This window comes from Schistocerca americana, chromosome 5 (genome assembly GCF_021461395.2).
Source record: "Schistocerca americana isolate TAMUIC-IGC-003095 chromosome 5, iqSchAmer2.1, whole genome shotgun sequence".
NCBI lineage: Eukaryota > Metazoa > Arthropoda > Insecta > Orthoptera > Acrididae > Schistocerca > Schistocerca americana.
Window position 1 is genome coordinate 347,935,708 of NC_060123.1, and position 9,347 is coordinate 347,945,054.

At 43.8% G+C, this 9,347-nt stretch overlaps 1 non-coding gene across 1 annotated transcript; it reads right to left on the reverse strand.

Annotated features, from left to right (window-relative positions):
* Positions 1 to 8,363: 8,363 nt before the first annotated feature.
* Positions 8,364 to 8,438, reverse strand: Trnat-cgu. The gene has a single exon. It is a non-coding gene; the product is annotated as a tRNA-Thr (tRNA).
* Positions 8,439 to 9,347: the final 909 nt, after the last annotated feature.

Here is a 9,347-nt window from a genome sequence, read left to right on the forward strand (position 1 = left end):
TAACTATGCTTCATATTTACAGTAATTTCACGATACAGGGGAATGAGTGCTTCAGAAATACTTATCAGCGTACAGCAGATTTTGCGTTGTTACATATGAATATGGAATGAGCGACACATCACAAAATTCAATGACGGCACATAGCCTTCTCATGCTGAGAAGCACGCAGATGGAACACTCCGATGGACAGTGCACTAACAACAGAGTCACACGGCTGACCTAACGAGACAGTTAGGTTTCATATTTAATACGGACTTGTCTCGAGAATAGGAAATGTATTTCACCATATTTCCTCTCCTTCTCAGGCAGAGGACTGCAACAGAAATTTCCTCTGCTCCTAGGATTCGAACTCGCTATCTCGGGATCGAAAGCTGCTCTGATGGTGTTCATTAGGTACATGCGACTCTTGCGCAGTCTTCCCATTCCTTCCGATTTCTCTTGTAAGAGAGGTCACAGTTCGTAATAACTGACGGGAGGTCATCGAGTAAAACAGAAATGACTTCTGACGTGCCCCAACGTAGTGTTATAGGACTTTTGCTGTTCCTTATCTAAATGAACCATTTAGGAGACAATCTGAGAAGCCATCTTAGGATGTTTGAGACAATGCTGTCGTTCATCGCCTAGTAAAGTTACCAGAAGGCCAAAATCAACTGCAAAACGATTTAGTAAAGATATCTGCGTGTCTCGAAAATTGGAAATTGACACTAAATAATGAAAACTATGAGGTCGTCCACATGATTGCTAAAAGGTTAGACAAATCAGTCAAATCTAAAGGCCGTAAATTAAAATACATGTCTAGGAATTACAACTACGAACAACTTAAATTGGGACGAAAACATAGAAAATGTTGTAGGGAGGCCAAATTAAATCCTGCGTTTTATTGGCAGAACAGAAATAATATCAGATCTACTAAAGAGTCTACCCACACTACGCTTGTCCGTTTGTCCATGCTCTTTTCGAGTACTGCTGGGATCCTCACCAGGTAAGATTAACGGAGTCCATCCATCCATCCAGAAAGTTCACATAAGAGCAGCACGTCTTGTACTATCGTGAAATACGGAGAGAGTGTCACTGGCATAATACAGGATTTGGAGTGGACATATTTAAAACAAAGGCGTTTTTCATTGCTGTGGGCTCTTCACACGAAATTTCAATCACCAACTTTCTCCTCAGAATGCGAAAATACACACATCAAGAAAAGTTTTGCATCACCTCTGTTCCGAGAGTTCCATAGCCGATACAGAAAATTAGAATAGAGGGCAATATAACCATCCTTTCCGCCCTTTTTATCGCTCATGAAAACCACACATCGCATGTTGTACCACCATAAGCCGAGAGTTTCAGAGGTGGTGGTCCAGATTTCTGTACACACTGGTACCTCTAATACCCAGCAGCACATACTCTCGCATTGATGCATGCCTGTATTCGTCGTGGCATACTTATCCACAAGTTCATACAGGCACTGTTGGTCCAGATTGTCCCAATCTTCAATGGCAATTCGGAGTAGATCCCTCAGAATGGCTGGTGGGTCACGTCATCCATAAACAGCCCTTTTCAATCTATCCCAGGCATGATCGATAGGATTCATGTCTGGAGAAAATGCTGGCCACTCTTGTAGACCGAAGTCGTTATCCTGAAGGAAACTGAACCGTGACTTATTTTCAAAGATTATTCTTAAGAATTTATTTTATTTACTAGCGATTCATCAGGAACATTAACACATTTAATTACACTGTGTAAACATGGAAGTAGTTGCCAGAGAGTAACTGATGAAATCATAACCAAATTCCTTTTAACAAATGGTAATTTTGTTCACATTAATAGTGCCTAAAAGCATTTTTTTAAAAGAAACAGATTTAAAATAATAATCAGAAGCACCCTCTAAATATCAAAGTTACAATTAATTGAGAGGCAGAGAGAAACAAGTTTTGACTGTATGAGCTTTCGGGCAGAGAACCTTGCCGCTCCCTTCTGACACAGCCGTAGTTATGACCGCTCACAACAGCCTCCGAAGGACTACACTGGTGCAAATCTGCAACACACCAGATAAACAATTGACCCAAGCAAACAAACTATGCACTCCCCCCCCCCCCCCCCGTAAGAGGGATGGAAATGGTACAAAACACTAACAATTAAAATATTAATCTTGGCACCGAAGGTGCAACTTCATTTTAACTTCTGAGAAAAGTCTTACGGTGAAAGGGTGGCAACTTCATATACTAAAATAATCGTTTAATTAAAAGCCCATGAAATGCAATTTTATGTAAAATCCTACAAGGTTCGCCAAGCAATAGTTAAGATGCTCTACAGTACACAGATACCGCTTCTTAAGATCATAGGCAGTAATATCAAAGTTTCCAAAGGTCAAAACATATTTCAGGTATTAGGCTGTTACACTCCAAGCAATAAATTAGTTAACACACCAAATCCGACAAACATGACAGAGGCAGCTACTAACGTACGATAGATTGATAGGGAGATAACCGAACAACCCGAACCGCAGGTTGCTCTAGCCCGCTCCTACTCCTGTAGGGAAAAACGGACCACCCAATTTATAAACAACCTCCTTCCCGCGGGTGGGCAGACGGAGAAGAATGGTGGGATGACCCCAAAGCAAAGCGGCTGGCGACCTCACCAAGACAAGTAGAATTTAACAAGAGTAAATCAAACAATATATCACCAATCACTTAACTTCTAATAAACTGCCATTTCTCGAGAAGACCTGTCGCAGCACCCCCAAATCGCTCTCCCGAACCGTCCGCTGCTAGCCGCTTCAACGGACGCAGGAAGGCGCGCCGATCTCCCATCTCACGGCGTCGCAGCTCGCACCGGCCAGGCTGATGTCGTGGGTTGACTCCTGTGGCTGTCGTGTCGACCGCGAAGTCACTACCCCTCGCTATACGCCGCGGCCCGCTGGACTCACGTTGCGCCCTCACATGTGCCGACGCTCAAGACGGATAAGTCATCTTGTGTCTCAGAGCGCGACCGACCAACCGATCGATCCAACCGCCAATGACCGTTGCCTGAGCAAACTCGGGCAGACTGGCGGCATAACGCGCAGGCTCAGATGCAGGAACTGAGACCCGACCAGGCGACCACTCACTGAGTTCTCTTACTGGCGGAGTGGAAAGACTCTCATTTTGCCGGCTTTAAAGGTTGATCCGAACGACAGACATACTAGCACTCCGAACGTCAGAAGGCACTAACTGACTAACAAATGCGGACAAGAGACAGACTAGCAAGCTGGGGACGAGAGACTGTCCCAGACTGACCGACTGGCGAGCTCATAGCGCCCCTTAAATGCACGTGAACAGACAACCTTTCCCCTTTCTCACGAGAGGGAGACACCAAAGCTGCGATTGCCACAGCGGTGACACCGCCAGAAACAGAGGGCGACTGCTTCACACTACGGGCTGCGGCGCGCTCTTCAAAAAAAGCAATTTTTACCATGGCTCAGAAGCCATTCACAAGATGTGCACGATGGGGGCGCGAATTGTCATTCATGAAGACGAATGCCTCGCCAATATTCTGCCGATATGGTTGCATTATTGGTAAGAGGATGGCATTCAGGTATCGTAAGCCGTTACGGCAGCTTCCATAATCATCAGCGGCGTACGTCAGCTCCACATAATGCCACCCGAAAGCAGCGCCACCTTGCAGCACTTGCTGGACAGTGTGTCTAAGGCGTTCAGCCTGACCGGGTTGCCTCTAAACAAATTGTCTGGTAGAAGGCATATGCGAAACTCATCGGTGAAGAGAACGTGATATCAATCCTGAGCGGTCCATTCGGCATATTGTTGGACCCATCTGTACCGCGCTGCATGGTGTCGTGGTTGCGAAGATGGACCTCGCCATGAACGTCGGGAGTGAAGTTGCGTATCATGCAGCCTATCGCGCACAGTTTGAGTCGTAGCACGACGTCCTGTGGCTGCACGACAAGCATTATTCAATATGGTGGCGTTGTTGTCTGGGCTCCTCCGAGCCATAAACCGTACTGTAGTAGTAGCCCTTGGGCGGCCTGAGTGAGGCATGTCATCGGCACTTTCCTGTCTCTCTGTAGCTCCTCCATGCCCGAACAACATCGCTTTGGTTCACTCCGAGACGCCTGGACACTACCCTTGTTGAGACAGCTCTTCGTGGCACAAAGTAACAATGCAGACGCGATCTAACCGCGGTACTGACCGTCTAGGCATGGTTGAACTACAGACAACACGAGCCGAGTACCTCCTTCCTGGTGAAATGACTGGAACTGATCAGCTGCCGGACTCCGTCCGCCTAACAGGCGCTGCTCATGCATGGTTGTTTGCATCCTTGTGCGGGTTTAGTAACATCTCTGAACAGTCAAAGGGACTGTGTCTGTGATCCAATATCCACAGACAGCGTCTGTCTTCAGGAGTTCTGGGAACCGTGCTGATGCAAAACTTTTTTCGATATGCCTATTTTGTTGACGCCCGTCTACGTAGGGAGAAACGATCATCATAATAAAATAAGGGAAATCAGAGTTCACACGGAAAGATATAGGTGTTCGTTTTTTCCGCGCGCTGTTCGGGATTAAGATGAACCCTCTACCAGGCACTTAAGTGCGATTTGCAGACTGTCCATGTGGGTGTGGATGTATCAGATCTTGATTTCCCATGATATATTTTACCAGTCATCAATTTTTTCATATGCTTTTTCTGTTCTTATAAATTTCTGAACCCAGGCTCCAGATCGGTGCAATTGCCATTACAGTTTCAACCATTCACAGAGTTACTTATCTAATTTTTCCGGTTTAAATTTCACTCTGCTGTCTATTCATAAAGATGTAACATCTGTTCACTATTCCCGACCACATAAGTGGTGGTGCTCTCTACAATTATTTTCACTTGCCATTTTCTGTTCTTAGATTTTGTATTGTCTACACAACTACTTGTATATCAAGTTTTGAATCGTAGAACTGCAGTTGATTCTTCTCCTTCGTGATAAACTCATTTTGCTCATTTTCTTTATACGGATCCGAACGAAAGTCTGATTTACCTCTCTAGAAAGGCAGATGGGTCGTTTGTTAGGTTTTAATATAGGAAGCCTTAGGAAAGCTTGATATCGATGGGGAATAGCGTCCCTAAGAAAAAAATTGATGGGCGTGTCGCTCTCGTTATGTTATTAGAGACCGGCATTATGAGGCCAGCTAAAAGCCCCAAGACACGGTCGATACCCGCACTGGGAGTTGAATCGGTTTCAGGTGGAGGAAATCTACTTCTTCAACACTGCCCGAGAACGGAACCGCCTATTTATACCTGATACGGCATGCCACGGGTGCACGTGAAGGGATACAGAACAGATAACACTCAGTTACATTAATATAAACAAACAGGATGGTCCTATGAGACGTATTTCGCTGCAGATGTACAGAAATCGTTCTTACCCTTTCGAGAAATAAGAATTCGCCAATAGATATAATGGACGAGGGGCGCTGCAAAGTAGCGTGCGGTAAGTTGGAAATTTGGGTTGCAAGGGAGGCGTTTCCAGGTGGCCAAGACGCTTAAGACAGTCGTTCTAGAGAACAGGAACATCTGGGTTCGAGTTACAAGCTGGTGTGGAGGCTCTGTAAGGGGCGTATGCAATTGGAGTGATATGGGACCACTGATACGTCTCTAGATACGACTCTGACAGATGACACGTATGTAAGCATCCTGTCTTAAAAACCTACATCCAATCATATGCATTGTGCATTCCGACGGACCTGAGCAACTCCAGCAGGACAGAGAGATACCCTACACTTCCAGAATTGCTACAGAGTGGCTCCAGTATGATTCTTCTGAGTTTAAACACTTCCGCTGGGCACCAAAGTCCCCAGAAATGAATATTATTGATTATATCTGGGATGCCTTGCAACGTGCTGTGTAGAAGAGACCTCCACCCTCTCGTACTAGATGGATTTATGGACAGCCCTGGAGGATTCATGGTGTCAGTTCCCTCCAGCACTACTTCAGACATTGGTCGAGTCCGTGCCACGTCTTGTTGCGGCACATCAGCGTGCTCGCTGGGGCCCTATGCAATATTAGGCTCTCCAGTGTAAGAGCCCATGGACGAATTGAATGCGAGCATCTTCCCGTATCCCTCTAGTCCTACATTCGACCACATTTCCCATAAGGCCTTAAGAATTCTACTGATTAATTCAGTGCGATGTTCCTATGTAGCGGCTGAACTTTGAAAGAGAGCAGAAGAAATGAAAGCTGACTTTTGTCTATCCAGGTGTAGTACAGATACTTCCTTGAATGAACAAATGCAAAAGCAGTTATGATAATTACAACAATCTGTTTAACAAAAAAGAATCTCGGAAATGTGCGGTGATCATTCGGCTTCTACTGCATTTTGACACCAAAATGGAATGGATTCTCATAAATAGGCACGCACAGTATCCTGAACGCATAGAACCATATATTGAAAAAGTCATGGAAACGGTGGCAAAGGCTTGTTGATAACAGCAGACATAATGCGGAAAGTGTCCTCTGGTTTAACAGACACACAGATAAGAAGGGCACGAATGTTGCAGAACTTGGCCTGTTAGTGGCGAATCGCGCTGGACATCCCAAAAAATTCCACAACAGAGCCGTCGGCAGCTACCAAGATCGACACCACACTAATAAATAGAATAGCTATAAACAATATCTGCTTCCAGAATCTATGCCTGACCGTGATGTAATCTAAATGAAATCTTCCCGTATCTGCCGGTCACATCCAATCATACCTTCTCCTCTTGTGATTCTTGAACAGAGTATTCACCATTACTAGCTGAAAAGCTGAAATTTGTTGCACAACTCAGTTAGTCTTTCTCCCACAGTATTACTGTACGACACATAAGAGATATGAGAAAAAGAAGAGATTTACAGATAGAGCGGGAGGAAAAGAAGAACAGAGAAAGGGAAGAGGAGGAGATAGAGAAGGGGAAGAGAGAAGAGTTGGACGTAGAAAAAAAAGAGAAGGAGATTGAGGAGGAGATGGACGGAGAGAGAGGAGGGAGTAGCAGACGGATAGAGAGACGGTCCGGAGGAAATGGATAGAGAAGGTGGGTTGGAGGTGTACAGATAGAAGGGAAGAAGGAAACGGACGTAGTGTGCGGCAGGGGCGATGGACAGAGAGAGGGAAAGGAGGAGATGGAGTAAAAGAACTGAGATATTTTGAAAAAAAAAACCGTATTTGTGCCATTAGCTGTACAGCTGTATTTTTGTTCTCTTCCGATTTTGTTGACTAAAATCATATGCACAGGACGAAACCAGTGTACACCACTACTACTAGACGGACTAGAATTTAAATAAATGCATACGAGCGCAATGCCGGGTACTCACAAGTAATTTATAAATTCTCATTCATCCATGAAAATCTGTATTATCATTGAAACATACTTTATAAAACAAAATATAGATGTACTATCCGACACGGTGTGAAGTAATATTTTTCATTCTACTCACGGAGAGTAATGGAAGAATTAAGATTGGAATTTAGCGTCCCTTCAAGTACGGAGCACAATGTGAGATTTGAAAAGGAGAAGGAAAGAAATTTTCGAGGAATCATCCCGGAATTCACTTTAAACCTGTTAGGCAAACCATACAAGTCTTAAATCTAGAAATACGGACAGGAATTCGAATTACAATTATGAAGAGTACGACTCCAGTGTCTAATGATTTTGTCACCTCGCTCGGAGCTCGCAGAGTCACTTTCTGTTTCCGCACTTTGGATACACGTGATACAGGTGAAGACCTTTTTTGTTTGTTTGTTACTTTTCTAACCTTATTTTTCCTTGCTTTAATATGTTGTATTTCTTCTTTGTATTATTTATCGCCGCGCGGGGTAGCCGCGCCTTGCCACGGTTTCCGAGGCTCCCCCGTAGGAAGTTCGAGTCCTCCCTTGGGCATAGGTGTGTGTGTTGTCCTTAGCGTAAGATAGTTAATGTTAGAGTATGTAGTGTGTAAGTCTAGGGACGATGACCTCAGCAGTTTGGTGCCATAGGAACTTGCCACCAATTTCCAAAATTTCTATTATTTATCCGAATACAGTTTACTCATAATATGATTATTTTCGACTGTTACCACCGTAGTCTTGAGATTAAATGTTACAAGACGCCTTTAGTGCAGTATTTGATATGAGGACTATAGTAGGTTATGGTCGAAATACGTAACCTTACGAGTAAACACTTCTATTGTTGTTAAGATCAACGTCGAAATTTATGATTTGAATTATTAATTTACGTACACACTGATAGCGATGTCACGCCACGTGTTAGCGATATTCATTAAAGAATTTAAATAAATGATGACTAACTGTAACCATCAGCTGCCGACAGGTGTTGTTGATATACCTCGATGTGGACAGCTGAAAATGTGTGTCCCGACCGGGACTCGAACCCGGGATCTCCTGCTTACGTAGCAGACGCTCTATCCATCTGAGCCACCGAGGACACAAATGAATAGCGCGACTGCAATGACTTATCCCTTGCACGCTTCCCGTGAGGCATTCCCATCTGTCCACAATTCTACATATGTAATGTACCTTATAGACATTCATATTCGTTTTATACGGAGCTACAGTATAATAATGGAGCAATTATGTTCAATAAGCATAGGAGTATTTTCCCTCACCTTTTCGAAAAGACATATAATAATTTTAGCAAGGTACAAATCACGACCTAGAGGATATTTCCCTTAAAACAATATCAGTTTTCTGAAAGCGTCTTCCACTATATGCAGCGATACACCTGCAAGCGGAAATTAGTGATAAAAAGTCGCTTAAGGCTGACATCCTAATATCCGAGAGAGGTGCTTTCGGAACCGGCTACAAAGACATGTTTAGGTTGGACATAACAGGCAGACCAACTCTGATAGTTGACGATTGTCCTCAAGGCTGGATATTTCATCTAGGACCACCTACTCTTTTAGTTAGTCTTTGAGAGGCCGCTTCAGTCAGATTCTTGCACACATAAACCTGCAATTTAGGCGCCATGTTTTCAGACGTTTCCCTGTGTATTGAAACCATTAGAACCCTAAGAAAAGCTCTCAGTTTTCGACGAGGATTAACCTCAATGATCTTACCGCTCACTAGTCGCATTAACTAGTTTAGCTAACACAATGCTGACATCTCTACAGTGCAATCGTCAACTATGAGGTCACCCATGCCACAGCTTAGATAATGTCAAGTATTCTGCTACCATTACTTCGCAGCGTATTTCTCACTCTCCTATCTAGTGACTTTCTTAATTTCTTGTGATATTTTTTTCTCAAATTAACTGGAGTAATGAATGTTCGATTTATTTCATGTTCTCATTCAAAAAATTATATTTGATTCTTATTTCAGTGCGATTGCATTTCTAA